Here is a 25,527-nt window from a genome sequence, read left to right as displayed (position 1 = left end):
ACCTGAAGTTAGTCCCATCAGTAGCCCAGGGCTCCCACAGGGGCTGGTGCACAGCCGGCTGCAGCTCCACGGAGGAGGCCGGTCTTGAAATGCCGTCCTAGCCGGTGTCCCTTCCACGGGAGGGTGGAAGGAGTCTTCCAGGGCTGCCGGCTCTTCCCCAGAGAGGAACTTGTTATCAGCAGCTCCTTATCATGAGTCTGCAGGAGAAAGTTCAGTTCTTATTATTTGAAATAAGTCTTTTTTTTTTTTTTTTTTTTTTTAAGTGACCAGAGAGCCATAAAGAACCGTTGAAAAGACACAACTAAAATGTATCAGATTTTCCGGTTTCTCTGCCGGAGCGTGCAGAGTTAGATGTGGTTGAAGTTGTAAGTCCTCTCCAAAGAGGACTTCTGCCCCATCTTTTCCTAACTGCTCTCAAACAGCCCCCGAGTCCTTCCCGACTTCTTCCAATAATAGAAATAGCCGGGCGGTTTGAAGACATAAATGCCAATAGCACACAGTCGTTAATTATGATTGTATGCCAGGGTGGCAGGGAGCAAAGCGACAACTTCCCAGGAAGGTTTCAGAGCCTTCGGTGTCAAAGGGGGTGAATTCTGTGATTCTAGTTTAACTCTTGAGCTGCTAAAATGAATGCCAGCTATTCACTTTGTTACCTGAAAATTTCACTCTGAAACAGATCTGTTAATGTCTTCCAAAAATAATGCTAACAGAAAGTGACAATGATATTGAAAAAAATCACAGAATATAATAATGAATATAACTTTTAAGAGATAAAAAGGAAACGTTGTCTTGTGTACTTAAGAGTTTGTGTTTTCCAGTATTTTTATTTAGTATATTTAAATATTTAAAATTGAAAAACATGGAATAATATTTTACAATAAAGCAAAACCTATAGGAAGAAAATATAAGCTGATGAACATTTGTGCCTTTCTCCAGATTCATTTTTTGTACCTTTAAAAGTCAGTCATGCCAGCTTATAAGGCATTCGATTTCGGAAAGGAAGACAAGGAATCTGAAGGAGGACTTCATTGGCCATAAACTTAACTATGACAATTCAAAATAAATTTTATATGAAATATTTATATGCTTTGTTTTCAATATACCAAGTCTCTTAATTTTTATAGCCAAAAACTGAAGTGGGAAAGGATAATCAGGATGTGTGTGCTAATTCCTGTTACGTGTAAATTTATCCGTGGGGTGAAATTTCCTATGGCATCTGCTGACAGCTTATCATGGTCTATGAGTCAAATCAAACTGCTAAGTATTCACTTTTTAGGGGAAAGTTAACAGTGTAAGTGTGTGTGGTCAAACGAAAAGAAAACAGCAATGACAGAGCACTTTAAATCTTTATTTGCGTTTTCCTGGGAATAGATCAGTTTGTATATAATGCCCAGTTATTACGGATGCTTTTTTTCCCTCTTCTATCAGGACAATAGTGAATTTAAATTATGTTCTAATATTCATGAATCTTAATAACAGTAATTGAATAGCATAGCCTCAGCTTTTAAGCTTATCTAATAATAAAGTGCTACGTTTGTCACAATTTAAAATCCACACGTGTATGGGTGGCTGTTAAGGAATTTGGGGAAGGCTCTACTTAGTACTAACTAAAGCCACTGATTATGAGCACAAAGAAGGAGTTCTTTTTGTATGTGAATAAATAAATTAAAATAAATGTTCATTTTTTTGGCCAATGACAAGTGTATTTCCACCTATTCTAATGAACAAGAGTCATTTTGAAGCTGCATCATAACTTTTAGTTTCCTGGAGCTGTCAGCCGAAGTGTTATTGGCTTGCTATATGTATTCTCTAAAAGTGGCTTTGTTATGATTTCTTTATTATGCTTTTTATTGTCAAAATAATCTATGGGCTCTGACATAAAAACTCTGTCGCTACAGTGTAAATGTGGAATTGATACCATACTCCCATTATTATTAACTATGATCCAGAGTCTCGGAAATAAAACTTTTTCCTGTAGGAGGTATTTTTTAGTCACCATACCACACAGAAAGTAGTTTATATCGTTAAAAGTAAAAAAAAAAAAAACTAAAAATAAAAATAAAACTTAGTCACAGAATATGACTTTGGGTATTACCACGCCGAGACCTGCATTTGTCTCTCAGATAAACTTTCAAAAGGATACTGAGCAAACCTCCCCACCCACCAATCCTCCTGCTATTTTATTAGGACCCAGTGCTGTCCATTTCTCTCCCGGTGTTATTTTTTTAGTTGGGACTTTACCTTAGAAATTATTTATGCATGTTTTACATTTTCTGTACAGACAAGAAATGTCAAATTTTGACGTTTTTATGGGAAAAAAACAGGCAGTTTAAAAAAATCTGTGGAAAGGACAGGGTTTGTTTTACACATGTGGTTAAGGAGTGTTCACCTCCCCTGTAACATGTGAGACCCGTCAGTTTATTCTGCTTCTATTTTATGCAAAGACTTTCAGAAAACCCTGGCAGTTCTTGTAGATTAGGAGAGTTGACTGCTGCCTGCCCACACAAAATACCCACTTAGCTCGTTTCTTTCGGAGAATCCTAGGAGACTGTGCTCTGCTTTACAGTTCTGGGTAAAAGTATGTGGGATGATTACACACAACCACGTCTGTTATGTGGTTGTATTAGAGAAATGTCTGCCTGTATTACAAAAGAATTGAATGTGTGAATATTGTAAAAGGTATATATTTTAACCCTAAATAATAAAGGCAAAGGTTGAAGGTTTCTTAAATTAGTATCAGCTCAAGCAGGTAGCACAAGAGGCAGCATCATCGAAACACTGTAGTATATAAAGATAAGCCACTTAAATTTTTATCAGTTAATCTCTGGACCATTGGATACCTCCAGGGTAATATGCCTGAGGAATTTCACAGGTGTATTTTTAATTATTAAAATAGTATATGTACTCTCTTTTGTTTCTCTTGATCTTTCTTTGGTGAGAGTAGTTTTCCAAAAAGAAGCTGTGTATTGGCATGAAATGAATTTTGTAAATAAAATGTTTTTAACATTTGACCCATGAGTATATACAATGTATAAAATGACTGAAATTTCTGCAAATAAAAAAAGATTGCTCTTTCAATACAAACGTATTAGGAAATGGATTGGGAACCAATACAAATCCAGTTGGTTCCAGGAGGTAAACGGGAAGACAGGGTTTTAAGTGAAGTGCATCAATCATTAAAACAGAGAAAGGGAGGGAACTTTGGAGAACTATTTTAAATGCTGTAGAAACAATCATTTGGTAACTCGGTCCCCTTGAATTCCGCATCAACACACCACCTGTCTTTTTGAGGCATTTGACGGCAAACTAAGTTAATGCTTGAATTTCACGTATTGTTCCAGGGGGATCAGTTACACAGAGTGTAACTGAGGGTTAGAAAATTGAGGGTGAATTTTGGAAGCTAACACACGGGTAAAGCTCTGCAGAAGTAAGCTGTGAATCACGAGGAGGTAGGAGTGGCCGGTTGCTGAACGTGGGGAAATGCAGATAAAAAGTTGGCAAAAGGAACAGGATAAGTAGAGCAGATGGACTGCAGACACAGGCTTGTTGTGAAATGGAATCCCGTGCAAAGCTAATGAAATAGAAAGATGGGCCAAGGATGAAGGTGGGAGGCCTGTGGCTCTCAGCCCCCGCAGCGGCAGAGTAGCTGGCCAGGCTCATCCTTGCAGCTGGGGACTTACTCCTGCATCACAGCCGAGCATCCGTGCTCGCCGCTTGCCTCGCTCGCCCACAGCTCCAGAGGAAGGGCTGGATTTAGTGATAAAATTAAATTGATGAAACTGTTCGCCATCCTCTAATTATGTGAGGGCTTCTTCTTCCTTTCTCTTTTTAAAATTTGTATTAGTACTTCTGGTTTCTAGTGACCCGTGTAATAGCAGTAATTTGAGATTGCTTCAAGGGCATTAGATATGATGAGTGAACTTGAATTTAGAATAAAAATATGAGATTCATGTATCCATAGCTAAATAGTGGTGATTCGGTTATTGCAGAAGTGCTGTCCCAGAAGAGCATTATGTAAGGAAATGCAGAATAAGGAAATTGTATTTTTCTTTTCTTGAGGCGTGGAGAGACAACTTATGCTCTGAAAGCATTCAGTGTTCAATTTAAAAACCATAGGTGTTTGTAGTTGTGTGTGTATACCTATATACATATATACACAATGAAGACAGCGGAAACATTTGAGCATTTTTTATGTCTGCCTGCTTCTTTTTCTAAAATGCTAGAAAATGAAAGCACTGTTTTTGTAATATGGACAGTTTTGAACAACTCATAAACCCAAAAATAATTATACTACTTTGCTCTTCATCACTTAAAAATATTATCTGTAAATGCTGCATTGGTAAACGGAGTTGTTAATTACTAGCAAACAAGATTTCTAAAAGGATAAATTTTCACATGATAAGCAAGATTTTAAAAGCACTTATTTTAGCCATTACTAAACTGAATAAAGAAAACAAGGTGAATGTCAAGTGAAATATGAAAAGCACGATATGCTTCACAAAATAGTCAAACTATTGAGTGTTAGCGTATCCATGAGCTTATACATCACGAGAAAAAGCCACACAGCCATGTACTGCCTGAGCGCAGCAAAGACCTGTTTCATTCTGTCAAGACTGTAAATAGTGAAGGCAAATTAACCCGTCTTTTCAGTTAAATGGTTCTCCTGCACTGAAATACAGAAATACATGCTGTGAGATACTGGATTATGCAAAGAGAATTGTTTATTCCTCGCTATTAATATATTATAATTCCCTTAAGAATGTATCACTATCAAAGAAAGGGACATTACTTTCAGAAAGAGGGGAAAACGCCTGCTTAATTCTTGATCCACATGTGAATCTGATACCCTCCTGTGGGACTTCCAGAAACAGAAGGGGAGGGCACACTGAGAAATTTAAAACCTAGACTCTTGTACTTGCATATGTGACTGCCTTGGTTCCAAACATCCCTCTTGGGTGATTAAAATTTTATTTCCCTCTTTATTTTATTTAAAAGGAATGGGGACGGGGGCTATTGACTGATTTCCTGATGTTTAAGCAACATCACAGCAAATGTTGCTCTGAGAGCCCTAAACCTCCATCCACAGATTTGTGAGTGAATCCATTTTCCCAGGAACCATATCCAAGAAATGGCAACCTAGAAGTGGAAATGTTTGCTTTTTAAGATATAAGTAATTTTCCCCAAGATAAACTTGGCCACTTGCAAAGACAGCTGATTTTTTTCTGAAGAATGATAAATATTTGAAAATAAAGAGTTAATCTGAGTGCCTGAGTTCTCTCCATACACTGTGGACATTTAGTCATCCTTTATTATAGCTACAGGTATTAACTATGAAGAGTAGCAAAATAATTTCATTTTATTATTTCATGGATGGGGAATGAATACAACTAGTATCTGACTTCTGGTAAGAAAGCAGCTAGTAAGTGTCCCTTTGTGTCATAAAACACACACACACACACACACACAAATCTGTTTCAAATTATGAAAATTATCAAGTTAATGTTAAAAATTTTTTAAATCTCCAAAAATAGCAAGCAGGTAATATAAATTTTATATTCATACTAAAGAGGGCATTTTATGCTTGATTAGGAAATAGTGTCCAATAAATGGGACACTTATAACGATAAAGAGTAGCATTTAAGATGGAAGAGACATATCAGGTGACTTTTAGATTTGAAGACCATTTGTTTTGAATCCCTAAGAGATGAAATTTTAAAAGCTTTTTTTAAGCTGTGTTCACATAAAATCACAGGACTGGAGGTGGCTTCATGTGGCTTCTTTGATGCAGAGAAGGCAGACAGAGCAGTCCTGCTTGTATACCTATTAACACAGCCCCAATGTGAATAGTCACAGGGGCTGCCCTGCAGCTAAAAAGTTCCAGCTCATGTCCACACCGGCTACCATCAAAACCTCCCACGACTGGAGAGAGAAGCTGGGGTGTAGACAAAAGGTGGAATAGGACAGTTATCATTTCCAGTGTAATTACCTGTTCACTTTAGCTAAAATCTGGTTACATCCATTCCACCAAGCGCTTTTATAATGGTGCCCACAGAGAACTTTCTCACAAAAGAGATCGAGGCTTCTTTCTGCTGCTGTTTCACCATTTGAATGATAAATACAGCTAATATTGCTCAGGATATATTAGCCAACCTTCCTTTCTGGACTCTTTACTATACAGAGGTGACTCTTACATCCAAATGTTAGCTCAGGGCTGCCAGGTGATCGCACATAATAGAAAGTGTTCCTTTAGATACTTCAACTAGGATGTGCTTTGGAGACTTTTACAGATTTAATTAATCTTTGCCACTCCATTTATTTGAGATGAAATCTCTAATTCTTCTTTCCTGCCATCGATAGACAGAAGATCTGCCTCATCATTGTATAATGTCTTAGGTGATTTCTCAAATATGGCATGAAAATAGGACAGAGGGGGGACCCAGTTCTCTGAAACTGGAGCCCAAGTCAAATACTTTCTCTGTTAAAAATCGAACAAAAAGTGGGGCAGTTCTGTTTCTCAGAAGCAGGACTTTGGAATCATGATAAAGTAGCTCACAGCATACACCTAGGACACCAATAATTGATTTAAAAACGATTTTATCAAAGTCCATCGGAAGTACACAGTTTTCCTCTCTTAAAAATTAATGCAATATTTCCTAAAAGTTTAATTGCTTTTGGAAAAGTCCAATTTAATAAACATGACAGAAACGTCAGCAAAATAGATTTTGACCTCCTCTACCCCCAAGTCTGGCTGCGCTCACTCATCCCTGTCTGGAACAGATGCTCCTTCTGCATTTGGCTTATGGCTGTGGAATCTATGTGTCCTTAAAGGAAACATGCTCTCTTTCCAGTAGACTGTTCTCGGGCTGAAACATAAAGGTGCACAAGCTCAGAGACTGGCAGCCATGTACAATTTTAAAAGATTTTTTTATTAATTTGGATGTTGAGCAAAACAATATTGCCTTTTACTATTCCTTAGGTGAATAAAAGCACGGAAGGCCTACTTTAGCCACAGACATAAAGATATTTTATTTGTGTTTTAACTCTAAATACTCACACTGTGGATGAAAGTTTGTAAAGGACCATCCGGATGCTAACAGAATTCTAACAGAAAGTGACTTTTTAATTCAAAACATATGGTTCAAGGAGAAATTTTTTTAATTCAAATGAGTCCACGCTGCTAATTTTCTTTCTAAAGAAGAAGTGAATTTGAAATAAAAATCATTGCTTTGTCCCTAGGTTAAATAATAGCTTTAAAAATACTCTTAAGACAGTAGAACAGGAAATATTGTAACTTTGACAGCCCTTGAACGATACTGAACTGAGAGCAAATACTGTCCCCCTGACGGTGGCTTTGGTGGCGGCACGTGTGTCACTGTACCAGCCCTTCTCAGAGCTGCAGGGGGGGGTCTATTCAGGGCTGGTTGAAATCCAGGGAGATATTTTCTTCTTAAGCATTTAGTATGATAAGTTTATTCATTTTAGATCTAAAAAGTGTGGAGTTCATATCATTTTATTGTTATCACTTGAGAAACAAGTATTTTTTAGTGAAGTTAAATTTATTGGGGGCTTTTGTCTGTAGATAATGAATAGAGTTCAAGTTATTAAAAATTGCACTTTCTATAGACTGTTAATATATACATATAATATATGTATATATACATATATGTATATACAGATAACAGACTCAAGATTTAAAATACATATAAGCATTTAATGAAATAATGAATATTAAAAGATTCTCCATCAGCTGTCTGGAACAGCAGAAGTCTAATATATACTCATTTTTAGATAAACATTTAAAAAATTAAGTATAGAAAAAATCCTGACAGCACGAACTCCTTGAGAAATAGTGAAAAAATGAAATTGGTTGATGATCATGCTTTTTAGTGTTGAGAAAAACATCATTTTTTAAATTTTAAAATTTCATACATAAAGATGTGAAATAAATCTTTTTTGTCTTTTCCTCTAATAAGACTTAATCTAGGGCTGCCCTGGTGGCGCAGTGGTTGAGAGTCCGCCTGCCGATGCAGGGGACACGGGTTCGTGCCCCGGTCCGCGAATATCCCACTTGCCGCGGAGCGGCTAGGCCCGTGAGCCATGGCCGCTGAGCCTGCGCGTCTGGAGCCTGTGCTCAGACTTAATCTATCCCCTTACATCATAAAATGAGAGAAACAGAAACCATGGTGGTATGAAGGGATTTGAACAGAAGGAGAGGGAACAGGAGAGAGAGAATAACTTACAGATCTCTTTCTTCCTGTGCTCTGATCAGAGTTCATCTTCCTGAATATTTTCTGTATCTTCCAAAACAGAGAGGGCTCTTGATTGAAAAGTAGGGGACGTGAGATCCAGTTCTGCTCTGTTTGCAGTTTGCCTTAAACATTGCATATGTATTCAAACAAGGGCTGTATTGGACCTGTGTGAGTACCTTTTATTCATTTGCAATTGTGTCTCCTCGGGTGCCTACTCTGGACTGGGCAAAGAACTAGGAACTAAAAAGACGAAAGAAAAAAAGTCGACAGGGTCCTCCTTTTCTCTGAGCTTGTATTGGATTTGGGGATATAGACACACAAATGTAAAATCAGGGAACAAAAACAGACCACCAGGACCCCAACATAGTATTAGGTTCTACGGGAATTTTTTTTAATACCCAATATTAGCATATATTTTACAAAATTGAATTTCTATTGTATTTCTTTTATCATTGCAGGTGAAACCTCCTGTACAAAAAAACTAAATCATTAAAATATAAAGTCCTGTAGGTTTAAGCCTTTTTATCCCATCCGCAGTGTCAAAACATAATAGCTGTTCAATTAAAATTCACTGAGAAAGTTGATTTCATTTTTGAAATGAGTTGTTTAAATAAATAATCAGAATGTAGTAAAAGAGAAGCTTTTCTAAGGAGATTGGGTACAGATCGCATGAGCTGCTACAGTTTACAGCAGGGAACAAACCACATGAAGGGTGTGAGTGGGATGATATTCATGTTACCTTGGGGGTGATGACCGCTAGGGAAGGATGTGGCTTCTCCCATTCTTGTTTTGTGGAATCGTCTGCAGGTTTGATTGGCTGGCGTTTGTCTGTGTGCGTGGTGATTTCTCAAGGGGCCAGATGTACTCGGAGTGGTCCCAGAAATTAGCACACAGCCTCTCTCATTGTACACCATCAGTAAATGGTTGTTGCAGAATCAATTTATAAAGGGCACTGACTGACTTATTTTTAAGCCATTGCTATGGAAATTTGAATGTATTCATTCAACAAACATTTATGGGACATCTTTATGTGTCAACCATCATGCTAAATGGCAAGGATTAAGCAGTCACAGAAGCTCTGGAAAATGTTCTGAAAGAGCCAGACGGCACATCTCAACATGGCCCTGGCTTCTCCATAGTCCATGCTGAAGAGATAGTGCACAGTCCCCCTGCCGGAAGCTGGGGAGGCACATTCTGCCATTTGCCAAAGCAGCCCCGCCGATGAGCGTCACGCTCTTGGGTGTTTGTGTGGATGGGGTGAGGTGCAACCCTCAGACCCACACACATTCCCAAGGTGCTTCTCAGTGAGACTGGTGCCCCCCCCCAACCCTTGACCCTGAGGAGTTCTTCTCCGCCTCTCCGTCCTGTGCCTGCAGCTTGCACAGAGGCACACCCCTCCTGCCTCGTGGGTGCACACGTGTCCTTGAATCGATCCTACCTGCAACCAGCGCCTGGACTCCTCCTTCGAGACAGGACCAGGCACCACCCCAAACTCAGCCACCATCCTGCTTCTCATTTCACATAATTCCACTCTGTCCTCATGGCTGAGGGCAAACATGGTGTGCATCTGTGTAGTTCAGGAGTCTAGAACCAAGCCTGAGAAAGTGAGTAAACCAGGCGTCTAACTTGTGGGGTGGTTGGCATCTCTCCGCCTGGAGGTGATGCAAAGTAGGTACAGGGCCCATCCCAGCAGTGACAGGTGGCGTTCCCACCACCATGTCCACTCAATACTGTGGACACTGGATATGTTGTGGAAAAGATGAGCCATTGATCTTGTCCCTTGTTTTTGTGTAGATAGCATGTTTCTTGGTCTTTCTTATCTCTTACCTGTTAGATGACCTTGGAATGATCTCTCTCTCTATTTCACATACATGAATTAAGCAGGTGACGTGTGTATAGCACTAGGAGATAAAATTCTTTAGTGCATGACTTACGTGGTCTGCTCACTTTGGCTACTGTGATGCTGGCTGCACTAGTTAGGGCTTGATATTTATCTATAATGATACTTAGGAAAATCTCCAAACTTGAACATCAGGGAAACAATAAAAAATGCAAGTTGATAAAATTGAAACCATACAATGGATTGAATGCTACATCCCGTTTGTATATATTTGTAATAAAATAAATAAGAACTTGGTGTGAGACACTCCCGGTGTGACATCACTGGTCCAGGAGAGGGGGATGTTGAGTTTACCCACATCCCAGGCAAAGTGTATGAACTAAACATTCATGAGCCTGGATGTGTCTATTTTACAGAAAGTTAGCCTCACCCAAAAGGTTAACAAAACACAAGGGAGGACAAGTCCTGAAAGATTCATCTAGTTGATACTCTGCTCTTGAGCTTTCAACAAGATTGTCTTGATTAGTCACGTGTAAATTAGCTCTGCTGAGGCCATTCAACCGACTGCCCATTGGGGCCATAGACAATAAGAACTAAAAATTAGACACTAATATTTATTGAGCACTTACACTGTTCTACTCCAGAAATTTCTCTCTGCTGCACCATTTCCTTTTCTATAAAGTAGGAATGATATTTGAACCATAAGATTGTGAGATATATAAATATATATTTCACATACATTCACATACATATATGTGTGCATATATATATACACAGTCATTCAGTGATTAGCAAAGCATCCTTATATTTAGGTGACCTATAAATGAACCTTTAAGATAAAATGTAGAATAGAGGAGTTTTTTTGTACTTATCAGTCTAAGTTAACCATACAAAAAAGTCTACATAGAGAGTATATTAGTCAGCTAGGGCTGCTGCAACCAACAGCACAACAGAAATTTATTCTCTCCCAGTCCTAGAGTCTGGAGGTGGAGGTCAGGGTGTCAGCAGGGCTGGATTGTCCTGAGGCCTGCCTCGCGCTGTGTCCGCACATGGTCTCCCTCTGTGTGTGTCTGTGTCCTCATCTCCTCTTCTTATCAGGACATCAGTCATACGGGATTAGGACCCACTCCAATGACCTCATTTTACTATAATCACCTCGTTAAAGACCCATCTCCAAACACAGTCACGTTCTGAGTCTTGGGGATTGGGGCTTCAAGGTGTGAATGTGTGGGGGACAGAACTCAGCCCGTAACAGCAGAAAGCACTGTTCTTTTTACACTTAGAGACATTTCCTGAAACTAAAGCACACTGTTGGGTTATCAGTGCCCTCTTTCCAGAAACATTACCTCCACCTCAATAAGGGCCAGAAAATTCATGTTCCATTTTCATCACCGTGATATCTCTAGTATATAAACCATAAAATCTCTAGTGGATGAGAAATGCTTGTAGAATTGGCCTAACGTTAGACTTGATTAAATAATGTCCAGAATATTTTTTCTTGATTATTTTGTCATGAATGTTGCCATCTGATCTGGTGATGTAAACCTACGTGGATTTTATTTTATTCAGCCTCTTGTGTCCTCCTTTCCTGCCCCGTGAAGATTCCCATTTCTACTTAAAGGTAGTGTGAACCGTGATGTTTTGAGGAGGGCTCTCTTCCACAGTGTGCGTGGTGGGAGGATAACACAGACGCGTGCGCGCACACACCCCACGGAGGGCTCTTTCTCCTGCTTGACTAGAATCGTCCTTTGCCTTTCTTACTGAGCGGTTAACTAAAGATCCTCTTTATTTCTGGATGAGGGGAGTGAGACTCCGAGACAAGTGGCTACTGCCGAGAGCTGGGACGTGAGAGAACCTGAATTGGATCCTGTGGTTTTCAATCAGATGCCCTTGGTGAGGACCTGCCGTCCTGCTGTGGAGTTGAGCATGCAGGTCCCTGGAAGGAGGGGACTTTGAGGGTGAGGTGACATGGTCTCTGGGAAAGAGGGGCTCATTGCCACCTGGGGACCCCTGAGCAAACATCTCAGAGAACGTCACCAGTGCCCGTGAGTGCCATGGCATGGAGCGTGACGTGGAGCATGACGTGAGGCACTTGTGGGATCTGTGCTTCCTGTTTTCACAAAGATGCTGAAGAGCACGAAGCCAGCTCATGATATCGCAATGTGTGTGAGTGTGTGTGTGTAAGAACATGTGTTTGTTGGCATGTATTTGCATATATGTAAATACATAGAGAGAAATATTTATATACAACTGTGCTTTCATTTGCTTAAATAGCCTCAGCAACACAATTATCTGATTTGAAGGTTAAAGAAACCCTTAGAGATGGTTCAACCAACTCAGACATTTTTCATTTTTATCTTCATTTTTCAGATATCTAAATAATACACATTTGCTCCACAATAAATATTAATTGTTATACAAGGTAAAAATATTCAACAACTACAATGAATTAATAATATTAGAGGTGAGGAAATTTTAAATTCTAGTTTTAAAAATCAAATACAAAAATAGAAAGCCCTAGTGCCGTACATACACAACACCTGCATACACAACCATGCCTACACAACACCTGCCTACACAACACCTGCATAGACATCTGCATACACAACACCTGCATACACACCTGTATACACAACATCTGCATACACAGCACCTGCATACACAACCTCTGCATACACAACACACACAAAAAAGGTATATCTAGATGAGCACACAGTTTATAGTGATACTCAAATTAGTTAATATGTTGCGGTGAAAATGAAACCTATTCTTCACTCAGTGTAACCCTGGAACTAAATCTGAATGCTTTAAAATGTTCTCATCTTACTTAAATACCCTTTTTGTTTACTGTGCACCTGGATTTAAAAGGAGAACATCCTGAACTACCTTGTGTGTGTCTGTGCTTGTGCACAGGATATTTTTCGTAAACTTTCATGCATAAAGGATATGTTTAATGTTCCCATTTCCTAGATTAAACTAGCTCAGAGTCTGCGCTGTCTGTACAAAGTCAAAATCAGCTTGAAGCCACAGTAAACATATAGGTTCTGTTTCAAATTCACTGAGTAAATGGATGAGAAGTGGATTACAAAACAAATTTGGGTAGAGAATAGTCTAATGGGACATCTGAACTCAGCATATGACTACTGATCCTGCAAGTATCAACTTTGAAACAAAATAAATAACGGTGACCCTCATAAATAAACAGACTGTTCCCACAACGTAACAAAGGAATATTAGCATTAAGGGAATATATGCAACTCCACTGGCACAAATGGACTGAAATTGCTCTTCCCATCTGTTCAACGTCTTATTTATAAAATCATTTTACATAAACACACACAGGTAGATTTCTGGGCTTGTAAAATGTCTTTGTAAACAAACCACCAGTTCTTGGTGACATTGTGTTTATAACTGGAGAATGAATCTGGGTCCCTTAGCTTCAGCAGTGAGAATGAAAGGCTGCCTCGTGCCACTGACCTTGAGAGGAGAGTGGCCTGAGCAGATTTCTTTAGACCCCTCCCCGATCATTTTGTGGAACTGACGGAGGCTCCAGACCCCGAGCTGAGTCAAGGGAGGAGCTGAGGGTGGATAAAAGTACAGGCTGTGTCCAATGGAAGGGCCTCTGAGCCCCCGGCCCAGAGCAGGTCTGACACGGATGCAGCATTTCAACAGCATCATACCTGGGACTCAGGTTATGTGTGGCAGGCAGTATATGAGGCTTAAACAGGCTTCTATAACTTCCCTGCTGAGGTACCAGCCATGTATAAAATTCCCTATTTGCAAAAATATCTTCCAACTCCCAACTGACTTACAATAGAAGTTGTCCCTAATCTGAGTGTCTCCACGTGTGTGTGCATGTGTGTGTGTGAGAGAGACAGGGTGGGTGCAATTGTGTGCCTTTGAACACCATGTCACAGATGTGGAAAAAGAAAAGCCAGGTCACTTAGTATAAGTAGAATCTTTACAGATAAAAAAAATGCATGGGCAAATTTAGAAAGTACTCTGAAAATGAACTTATATTTTCAAAATTTATTTTCAATATTTGTTCTTTCCTAATTCTTTTACATCAACATTAACATTTGTTGGTCTTAAAACACACAGCAAACTTTCGCCCCTTGCAGTATTTTGGTTCCTTTACTTCTCTTGGCCTTATTTTTTGAAGTGACTTTGCCTTTTTATGCAAGTTGAATGATAATGAATCAGTTACCCTGTACTGGTCAGTCTTGAAGCTGAGGCCCCTCTGAGCTGAAGACGGTAGAAAACTTGAGCTTGAAATTTACGTTTGTTCATTAACGTCTTCCTGCATTTCATTCATATGAGTGCTGATTTTTCTTCCAGTTATGTTCATTGTTTTCCTTATCAAGTTTCACAAAGGTACTACACTTTTGGAATCACTTTCATTAAATCAATGGGAAGATCAAATGGATAATGTTCAATGTAGACTCGTTTAAGGAAAATAATGGATGCCTTAAACTTTCTGATAACCTTGCAAATGGAAGCATCCACGGTGAGCAAGTGTTGCCAAGAGACCAGGCACACGTGAGCCAAAAAAGAGCAATCTATACACTGTTCGTCACTCCTCTTCTTTTCATTGCTGTGTTAGCTGCTCTCAAAATGTGTTTTCAGTGGACTGTCAAGCCTTTGCCAACTGTTTGTTAAGGAGGGCACTCGTGTGCCCAGGTGTGCCCAGGTGGTGCCTGTGTACACCTGAGTGTAGGGCTGATTAGACATGGTTCCCCGTTTCACTCTTGTAAGCATCCCGACTTAAGACGGCTAACCACGCAATCACGTGCCCCATAACTTATGAAACAATACTAAGTGTTATTATTATCCCACTGTTACTCAGACCCCCTCAAGACATCCTTCCCTCCTTTGTTACATTTTCCTGAGCTATATGTCACCATACATTTGTGGGTGTGATGTTCCTGCTTTATATCTGTCTCATTCTCACTAAACCTACAGTGTTTCTCGCACACCACCCTGAGTCCGCATCCATGTCAGGAGAGACTGGAACCATGTCTAAGCAGGACTTCAGAGCCAGGGTGCAAGCAGAGAGCCAGTGCAGTGAGCCAAAGTCGCTGGTGGAGGAGAGGAGCACGAGGTGGGGGGACCACACCCATGACTCCCGGGGTCAGGCGGGTCCACTGCTGGATGCTCAGCTGCCCCTGGTCCAAGAGCTGCCCCTTGTCACACCCCTCGGCAGCCTGCCTCAAGGGACTCCAGTGGCTGGACATCAGGCCCCCACATGTACATGCTGGTGTGGTTTCTGCCCCAAAATCACTGAGAAATGAGACAAATCTTACATGCAAATGAGAAGAGCTCGGAGATTTTCCAAATATAAAACCAAAAACAAAACGAATGCAGAAAAGCACACCAAACCCACGTGGAGGCACAGGAAATGTTGCTGTGTAGTGAGGCCATAAGTAAAGGGTATGAACAGAATCGGAGGAACATGTCTGACAAAACACACACATTAGGGAATTTTAGGTGTGCTCTCAATTCTGTATGTCCCAGTGTGAGTTTAAAAGACTTGGGTATAGCTTATTGTTATCCAAGGCACACGTGAACTTTGAGGTTATTTTCTAGACTTTAAAAAGTGATTATCATTTTATTATAATATTCTCTACATTTAGATCCTTGACATCGATAAGAGATATATACTCAGAGATTTGTGAATCTTAAGTCTGCCAAAGCAGGTCCTTTCTCCCAGGGCACAAAGTAAAATCTCCAAGTGAAGTTCCTTACAACGTGTGAGATGTGTTTTGTTTTGTTTTTTTAAGTTTGGGATATTTTGATTTATATAAATGTAGCAGGTTGGTTTGCTGTGAGACTTCTCAGAGTCCAGTGCATTTTGAGAACATCCCAGGCAAGGAGAAGCATACAATGTTTTCTAAACTTATTTCAACCTTGAAAACTTTGGGGGACAAAACATTAATATCTCACCTAACACCGGCACTCAGTGGGATAAAGCTTAGGGAATGCCCAGATGACTGAACATTACTGAACGTTTCACAGGCTCCTTCACAATGGACTCTGCTGCTAAGTAATCTGTGTAACGATTTTGAATTTATCTAAAATTTCTATTTTCTTCCTAAGAGCCATACATTTCATGCCTTTATTACTGTCACCAGCCATATTGGACGTATGCTGACCAGATTTAGTGTTCTTGTCTGTAGTCCAGTGGGATCTAAGTCGCCTTCCTGGCAGGGAAGCCTGCCTATTTCCGGGACCCTGACAACAGGACTAGCCTGTGCGCTGGGGTGTGACACAGCTCCCAGAACCATGGATCTGCGGCGGCTTCTGCAAAGCAGAATTCGCAGCTGACCTCCTTGGCGGACATGTGACTGTCCGGGAAGGCGCCCAGAGCTTGGTCCAGCAGCTGGAGGAGGAGGGAGGGCAGTGGTGAGCGGGGCCTCGACCCAGTGTCCAGCCTCCCAGTTCTGAGCCTTCCTGAGCACTGCCTGGCTTTCTCAGCCTCTGGCCCCGTCCGTTCACTTCTAATAAAGGCTCTCTTTTCTTAAAACTAATGGGTTTAGTTTCAACAGCTTATAAGTAAGTACTAGCACATTATTTTCTTTTCAGGACCTTTTTAGAATAATAGAGCAAAGCAAAAATGGAACCCACACTGGTGAGAAGTGGCTGTTAAGTCATTGGCCAGGTCGCCTCCAGCTCAGTTGTTTTACTCCCGGTCAGCATTCTTTAGGAGACGATTGAATTTCAACGTCATGATACTTGCACATTCCTACATTTCCTAGAACTGCAGAGTCAATTTTCACCTACAATTTTAGAAGAATTCCATTATTACATTTACTATGAAATAACCTTTAATGTTTCTCAACCAAGTAATCAAAATCTATTATTCATATAGTAAAAGACAATTAAGTGTATTTAGTGGCTTTAATTTTATTCTTAAACCCTACTTACTTTCAAAAAGAATATTACACAGTCACCATAAAACAGAGAGGTACAGTGGACCTTTGCAGATAAAAATATACTTTCAGATTGAAAAGAACAGTCTGGGGAGACAGTATGACTGCTGCAACTGAGCATGAGATAAAGCGCTGAGCTTCCTGGTAGCCAAGGCAAAAAGGGAAACAGAGTTAGAGACTTCTTTTCTAACAGAAGCAATCAGCTCAGGATGACAAACCACATGAAGAAAAAAATTAGGTTATTTGCCTTGGGAAAAAATGAGAGAAGATATAACATGAAAGTTTCAGTGAAGCATCTGGTTTTTAAGTAGCTGATTCCGATGGACTGTCCAGGCAGAGCCAGCTCTAAGCATGCACCCAGCATCACTTCATAGGGTTCATGCTGATAGGGTTGTGTCAGGACCAGAAAAGCAAGAGAGTAAGTACCCAAATGAATAAAATCCAACTCAAGTTATTTAAATAAAAATCGTAAAAAGTGGGTTAGGACCCAGACCTAGCTTTTGCATGTAAAGCTGAATTTTGAGGATCCCATTTTACATTCTGAACTGGGTGCCCACCCAGTAAGCCAGCAATGAGAAGCAAAGGCCCAGTGGGCTACGAACGCTCATTAGGTGAATTATCTTACTTTTGGTTTTTTAAATGAAGCAAAGATTAGCAATTTGCCCTTAAAAAATTGTGCCTCAATTCTGTTTGCTTCTCACGCCCATTTCTAGATAGAGGGGCTCACACCTTGCTTATGGAGGTGCTTCATGGTGCTGATCATAAACTCAGCCTGAATTGTGTGACATGCTCCTCCCAGAGCAAAAGTGACCTGGACCCTGACCTCTGATGCTTTCAAATTCTGGCCTCTAATTGTATATAGAAACTGCTTAAATTTTCAATTTTTTAAAAACTGCCGCGATAGCCCAAGGAGAACTTTCCTTCTCTTAAATTTCCTTCACACATGCTGCTTAGCCATGTCATGTAGTTTTTTAAAGCAGTGGAATATTTTTACATTGAAATCACTTGGATCTCCTTGTGCAAAAGAAAGCGCTCAGGTTTGTAAACCCTTAGACATCTAGGAAAAGCATTTTGTAAACCACTGGTTGACCAAGCATTGGACCCTGATGCAACTTGTAAAGTAGTTACCTTTTATAGTATGTTCCCGTGCTGCATCCCCCAGCTAAGCTGTCTCTATTTTCTTATGGAAGCAAGTAAATATAATATGATGATGGCCAGCTTGAAAATGACAAAGAGCATAACTCTTATCTCTCCTTGTTCCCCACAAGATCTGGAGCCCAGAACTTCGCCGATGGGGGGTGTTCAGTTAATGTGCGTACATGGAATTCTGGTCCACCTCCTTGTGGAACAGACTTCTGCACATAAGATGCTTAGGTTGACCTACAGTCTCTTCACATAAAGCCTCACCTGAAACACTTAATTCTCATTTCTTTTTGGCCAAACAAAAGAGCATTTTGGGCCTTAAAAATGATCTTTTAAAACCTACTAGAAACTGAAGAAAACCTTGTAACCTGGTCTTGCTATGAATATTTACACACATGCGGGACTTGCATGCCTGTGTTTGTATCCATCACTTCTAAGTGCCCTGTTCCTTCACAAGCTTCGTGCCCTGCTACCCACTCGTCAAACTGTAGACATCCCAAGAGCAACGTGGCCTGATGTGATTTTCTTCCCTAATTCTGCATACAGCCAGGACAGGTCTGTAGGTAGGTGAGTGCTGGTCAGGACCCTGGATATTTTGCTGGGACTCTGTGCTGTTCAGCTCAAAGCTTCTGTGAAACAGATCAGCCAGTGTTGACCTGCATCACCACCTGAGTGACCTGCAACCTCTGCATGTGTGTCCTCCTCCCAGGTCCCCAGGGTCCACATGGTCCCCAGACGAGACTCTCACCTGCCTCCTTCAGCTACACATTTTACTCCAAAGGCCACTTTGAAAATCTGATGTCACCCAGTTGACACTGGAAACGATGTGATAGACTCTTACAGGGAGTATAAATGAAAAAAAAAAAAAGTACAAACGGAAAATGCATTGTCACAAGTAGGGGGCTTGAGTGTTAGCAGGAAAACAGTTTTTGCCCACTGCACATAGCAATGGTGGTTCTCAGCAGCAGCAGCAGCAAGACTGAGCGAGATCTTTCTGGAAAGGGTGAAGGGAAGCCTTCCCAGTCACACTGGTAGGCAGCCACCAGCTCTGCAGGCAGGAGCCACACAGCATGCTTCCACCAAGGGCTTTTCATGCCCGCTTCTTCATGCAAAACATGCACAGAAAATGAAAGGAATGGATAATGTAATACACCTGGTAATTTCTTACCTTTGTATATAACAGATTCCATCAAACATGTAATTTTTGCTTGTATAAGAGCTGTGTGAATTCTTTCCAAATATATTAATTTTTACAAGAGGAGAAAGGGTTGCATTTCTGCTTGGAAAATGTCCAGTTTGCATAAATCAACAGTTTTGAGCACGTGTTGTGTGTCAGGAGCTGTGCAAAGAGTCAGTTACAAATGAGAAAGTAGTCGCTGTCACTTAGGGCTCTGTCCTGGAGGAACTTGGGTGCAGGAATTTTCAACATCTGCTTTAAATACAGCTTATGACACTATTGTTCTGTGAATTTTCTTAACGGATCTTAGGCATACATAATTTGGAAATTTTTTTTTTTTTTTTTTTTTTGTGGTATGCGGGCCTCTCACTGCTGTGGCCTCTCCCATTGCAGAGCACAGGCTCCGGACGCACAGGCTCAGCGGCCATGGCTCACCGGCCCAGCCGCTCCGCGGCACGTGGGATCCTCCCGGACCAGGGCACGAACCCGCGTCCCCCGCATTGGCAGGCGGACTCTCAACCACTGCGCCACCAGGGAAGCCCGGAAATTTCTTTTATTTTTTTAATGGGTGTATTTTCAGCAACAAAAGTCATGGGCAGTTTGAGAATCCTGGGAACCCAGAACTAAACATCAGTCTGACATGAATGGGGACACCCAGAGAAGGTCTCTAAGCTGGAGTTTCTTTTCTGAATGCTTCTGGAGGCACAAAGCACAGCTCAGAGTTGTGTGAAATTCTAGGCGGCTGTAAGCAGTCTACCACCATCTGAAATCACCCAGAAATGCCAGAACCACCATTCCTATTCCTTACAAAGGTAGAATCTACACATGTAAATCTGCAATAACATGGGCAGAGAGGAAGCAGTTCTTTTCATGAAAAGAGGAACACACTCATCAGTTTCAGAGCCCTAGTAATTAATGGTCACAGCCCCCAATTATTGGAACCTATAATACACAACAGAACTGAGTTACTGAGAAATTAAGTAACTTGATTGAGATGATAAACTGGTAAATTAGCTCTAAACATCTCCAGATTTCTTATCGCTGGCGCCTTTCTCCTCTGTCAAGTGTGGGCGGGCACCCTAGTGAAGACTCCCTGTGATGAGGCGTCCTCCATCAGAGAGCAGGGTGACACACACCTGCCGCTTAGCAGTGCCGACAGGTGCTTCCACCACTCCTGTGACCTCCCCGGCGGTCCCAGCCGGGCCTGGGCTGAGTCCTCTCCCGGGGGCCGAGTGTCTCCCCTTCCTGGTGTGAGAGCTGGGTCCATCCTTGGCTTCTCACGTTGACAGTGGCAATGCCAATTCCCATGGAAAGAACAGGAAGCGGGACAGGCAGATGCAGCTACAGCTCTAAGACAGAAGCCCTTTCAGGGACCTGGTGAGCCCTGGACTGGCCAAGGCTCAGGTGACCACACTGCCTCACAGCCGCTGGCTGAAATCTCCCCAAGAGTTTGCAAGAACTGGCTTCCAACGCCATGAGATGCTGCACAAGACACAAACGTCTTTCCACACTTGGGCTGAGGTGTGGTGGTACCCAACACCGCAGCCTCCCCGGGGCTGGCAGTGGAAGAGTCTCGGGAGCATGTTGAGAGCCCTGCTCTTCTCCACATGGTCTGAACTGGTTGCGAAACGGTATCAGGAGCAAAGCTGAAGCCCCGATATCCTCTTTATGGCAGAAAAACCAAGCCTGGAGGGAGGAGCAGGTGTGACTGCCAGAGTGGACGGCTGGGGACCGAGGAGGAGGTGGTCGGTGGGCTCGGGTTCTTCTGCGGTCCGGCCCCTGGAAGTGAGGCAGACGATCTCATCACCCCCGAATTCACTGGCTGCACAGATCTCCCCTCTTCCCCAGGGCTGGAATGAATCAGGCTGAAGGGACCTCTCCTACACCCACGTGAAGGTGAAATTTTCTAAATATCATCTTGTTTGTACTGATCCAGCCTCTCATCTGCGTGCCAGTTACAGATACAGTGTTCATGTGATCAGCACCAAACACAGAGATTCATATGTATTTTTCTTCTAAATAGTAACTTTTTAGGAGAAAGGATGATAATTATCCAAGACCCAGGACACCCTTGGTGCCTAATTCAGTGCCTTGGGACACTGTTGTGGACACAGATGCTTAGGACTTATTATTAAGATTGAGAGAGGATGAGGAGAAATACAGATGTACACTTCTGGTCTGAGTACAAAGGACAATAAATACTGTTGACATGGGACAAGTTAATAACTAGTATAAATCAGGGATGACGAAGACACGGACTGCCCAGAAGCCCTCCAGTCTTCCTTCATCTTCTGATGGCCGATAAACCTCCATACTCAGGGTGTGAAGGCCCAGGACGTGCTGTCCTCCACCAGACACCTTGGAGAGGAGACGCTCTCAGGAGGCACGTACGTAAAATGACCGGGGAAGGAGAAGGCCACAACTTCTCAAATTAGCATAATTAGTAATTATCTCTTAATAGCCCCACTTGGCTTCAGAGACTTGGCACTTGAAATTCTGCTTAAAGTTCAGTGAGAAAAAACAAATTTCATGCTGAAATGTCTCAGTAACACAGCTGCCAAGGTAATTGTCTGCTTGAGGTAAAGGGAAGGAGATGAACAGGTGCACACCTGGGTCCTCCCCTGTAAGAACCAGGTATGCAATCACACCTGTTTTGACAGAAAATACCAAATCCTCAGAATGCCCCCCAGTCTCTCTTCCGGTTTTTGAAGATACTTTCAGAATTTTCTCTCCCCATGGGAGCCCATGTCACCAGCCAGGTGCTAAGAGCCATTCCACCTAATGAAACATAATTTCGCTTCCCTTAGATCAAAAGTCTGTCCAAAATGAAGACAGCATGGAAAAGAAAAAAAAATACGAAGAAAGAAGAAACAAACACATCAATGTCATAGTCAGCAGCTAACAAATCTTACACCTTTCTATTTGCCTGTTGGAACTCAAGTCCAAATAAGAGCTGATAACCCTGAAAGTTAATGTGTCTACAGCAAGGAAGCAGATGGCTTGTTTCTAATTCTATGAAGACATGTTTGGCAGGACATAGAAAAGAAATATTTACAATTTTTCACAGCTAAATAGCATCTTTCTTTAGTCTGGGCAAGGAACACTTTGTGATTTGTCAAAGCAATCTTTTGGTATTAATTAGTGGTAGTCATTTGTAGAGAGTCCACACTGTCACCTTATGAGGTTTGATTGATAAACCACTGGACGGAGGGTTCAGATAGGAAGGTAAGTAGGTCTCTGGTTTGCAGCTGTGGCCGACACTGGTTCACTACAGGAGCAAGAACCGCCCAAGCGGCATCATTCTTAGGTTAAGAGATCAGTGGTTTCAGGAGGTTGAGGGTGAAAATGATCATCTGGATCTGAGACTGCTTCTTCTTGTTCCTCCATGGTTAACATGTTCCCCTTGACGAGTCCTCCTTCGATAACCTCAGTTCTTTCCTCCATCCACTATTACATGCTCCTCACTCTTATTTTCATGCAACACCCCAGGTCCCATTCCCAGATTAGCCCACTGTGCTGGATATTCTTGCATGTGGCTCACAGGCTGGTGACTTGATTGGACAGGTGACTGTCAGAAGAAGAAAGAAGGAAGGAAGAATTTGATATCTGATGATCACTTACTGCATAGAACATGCTTTCACAGGTATCTTTTCATTGAATCCTCACAATGACTCAGTGAGATAGATATTCTTATTTCTGTTTTGCAGAAAAGGAAAATCAGGTCCTAAAATGATATGGAATATGGCAAAAAGAGGACTTGAACCTAAACTTTTCCCAGGATACCAGACTGCCTCTCAAAGCTCACGCCTTCTTCGTGAAACACCAAGCAGCTCTATTTTTTGAGGCACCTCCATACTGTTTGCCATAGTGGCTGCACCGTTTTGCATTCCCACCAACATTACCTTCTGTGTACCAGGGCTACTTTTTCTCCACACTCTCACCAACACTTGCTGTTTTTTGTTTTTTGTTTTTTTGAAAACAGCCATTCTAACATGAGTGTGGTGTTATCTCATTGTAGTTTTGATTTGCTGATAACTAGTGATGTTGAGCACCTTTTCATATACATCTTGGCCATTTGTATATCTTCTTGGGAGAAATGTCTGTTCAAGTCATTTACTCATTTTTAATCAGTTATTTGGGTTTTGCTATTGAATTGTAAGAGTTGCTTATTATTTTGGAAATTAAGCCCTTCTCAGATATGTGGTTTGTAAATATTTTCTCCCATTCTATAGGCTGTGTTTTCACTTTTGTTGATGGTTTCCTTTGCTGTAGAGAAGCTTTTTAGTTTGATGTAGTCCCACTTGTTTATTTTTACTTTTATAACTTGTGCTTTTGGTATACATAAGGATTCAAGTTCATTCTTGTTTGTGGGAGTATGTAGTGTTCCCAGCACTGTTTGTTGAACGTGGTAGTTTGCCTATTGTATTTTCTTGGTGCCCTTGTCAGAGACCAGTTGACCATATATGCATGAGGGTTTTTCTGTTTGTTTGTTTTTGTGGGTCTCTCTTCTGTCCCTCTGGTCTGTATATTTGTCTTTATGCCAGTGCCCTATTGTTTTAATTACTGTAGCTTTGTGATATATTTTAAAATCTGGAAGTCCGATGCCTCCAGCTTTGTTCATTTTTCTCAAAATTGACATGGTTTTAGGGAGTATTTTATGGTTCCACATGAATTTTAGGATTGTTAAAAATGCTACGGAGATTTTGATGGAGATAGCATTGACTCGGCAGATTGTTTTGGTTTGGACATTTTAACAAATGTTAAAAATGTTAACTTTAATTCTTTCAATCCATGAACATGGGATGTCTTTCCATTTGTTTATATCTCCTTTAATTTCCTTCATCGATATTTAGTAGTTTTCAGTGTACAAGTCTTTCAACTCCTTGGTTAAGTTTATTTCTAAATATTTTACTCTTTTTGATGTTATAGTAAATGGGATTGTTTTCTTAATTTCCTTTTCATATGGTTCTGTGCTTGTCTACAGAAATGCAACTGATCTTTGTTGATTTTGTATCCTACAACTTTACTGAATTTGTTTATTAAGTCTAATAATATTTTTGTGGAGTCTTTAAGGTTTTCTAAACATAAGATCATATCATCTGCAAATATAGATCATTTTACTTCTTCCTCTCTAATTTAGATTCCTTTTCATTGTTTTTCTTGCCCAGTTTATCTGGCTAAGGCTTCCAGTACTGTGTTGAGTAGAAGTGGTGACAGTGGGCAACCGTGCCTCGTTCCTGATATTTGAGGAAAAGCTTTTAATTTTTCATCATTCAGTATGTTAGCAATCCTGCTTCTGGGTATTAATCCAAAAGAAATGAAGCCAGGATCTGGAAGAGATATCTGCACTCCCATGTCCATTGCAGCACTGCTCACAATGACCAAGATATGGAAGTTACCCGTATCTCAGAATGAGTTGGAATATTATTCAGCCTTAAAAACAGGGAAATCCACCATTTTTGATACCATGGATAATGCTGGAGGACATTATGCTAAGTGAGATGAGTCAGTCACAGAAGGACAAATGCTGCCTGATGCCACATATCTGAGTATCTAGAATAGTCAGACTCTTAGAAGTGGAGATTACAATAATCATGGCCAGGGGCCAGGGGCATGGGAAATGGGGGCGTGTTTCACAGGTATAAGATTTGTTATTTAAAAAAATTTAAAAAAAAAAGATTTGTTATTGCAGGAGGAGTAATTTCTACAGACCTTCTGTGCAATGTGCCCGACATTAACAATGTGTTGTTTTGCACCCAGAAATTGTTAGGAGGGTAAAACTCATGTCGTGTTCTTAACACACACACACACACACACACACACACACACACACACACACACACACACACACACACACCAGAAGGGCACAAGGAAACTTCAGGAGGTGTTGGATGTCTCTTACCCGACTCTGGTGATGCCACCACGGTGTCAGCGCACGTTCACACTCATCAGATTCCACACGTTGAGGGTGTGCAGTGGATCAATTATATCTCAAGAAAGCTGTGAAAAACCATCTTGGAAGCCCAGGGAGAAGTACAATAGAATCCTGCAGTCCTTACACATTCTTGGTCACATCTTAAATAAATTAGTCCTTATTCTCAGTGTTTGTGAGCACAGTGCCTCCTGCACAGGGAAGAGTTAACACATCCATGCTGCCCTTTCCATGTAAAATTTACACTCCTGCAGTCC

General features: G+C 41.1%; 1 protein-coding gene across 3 annotated transcripts in view; it reads left to right on the top strand.

Moving 5' to 3' along the window:
- Window positions 1-25,527, top strand: part of ADARB2 (adenosine deaminase RNA specific B2 (inactive)) — a 369,707-nt gene that overhangs the window by 1,184 nt on the left and 342,996 nt on the right. The gene's annotated exons all lie outside the window — the stretch shown is intronic.

This window comes from Kogia breviceps, chromosome 3 (genome assembly GCF_026419965.1).
Source record: "Kogia breviceps isolate mKogBre1 chromosome 3, mKogBre1 haplotype 1, whole genome shotgun sequence".
In the NCBI taxonomy this organism is placed as follows: domain Eukaryota; kingdom Metazoa; phylum Chordata; class Mammalia; order Artiodactyla; family Physeteridae; genus Kogia; species Kogia breviceps.
Note: the sequence above shows the minus strand (reverse complement) of the source record. Positions and strands in the feature narration are given on the sequence as shown.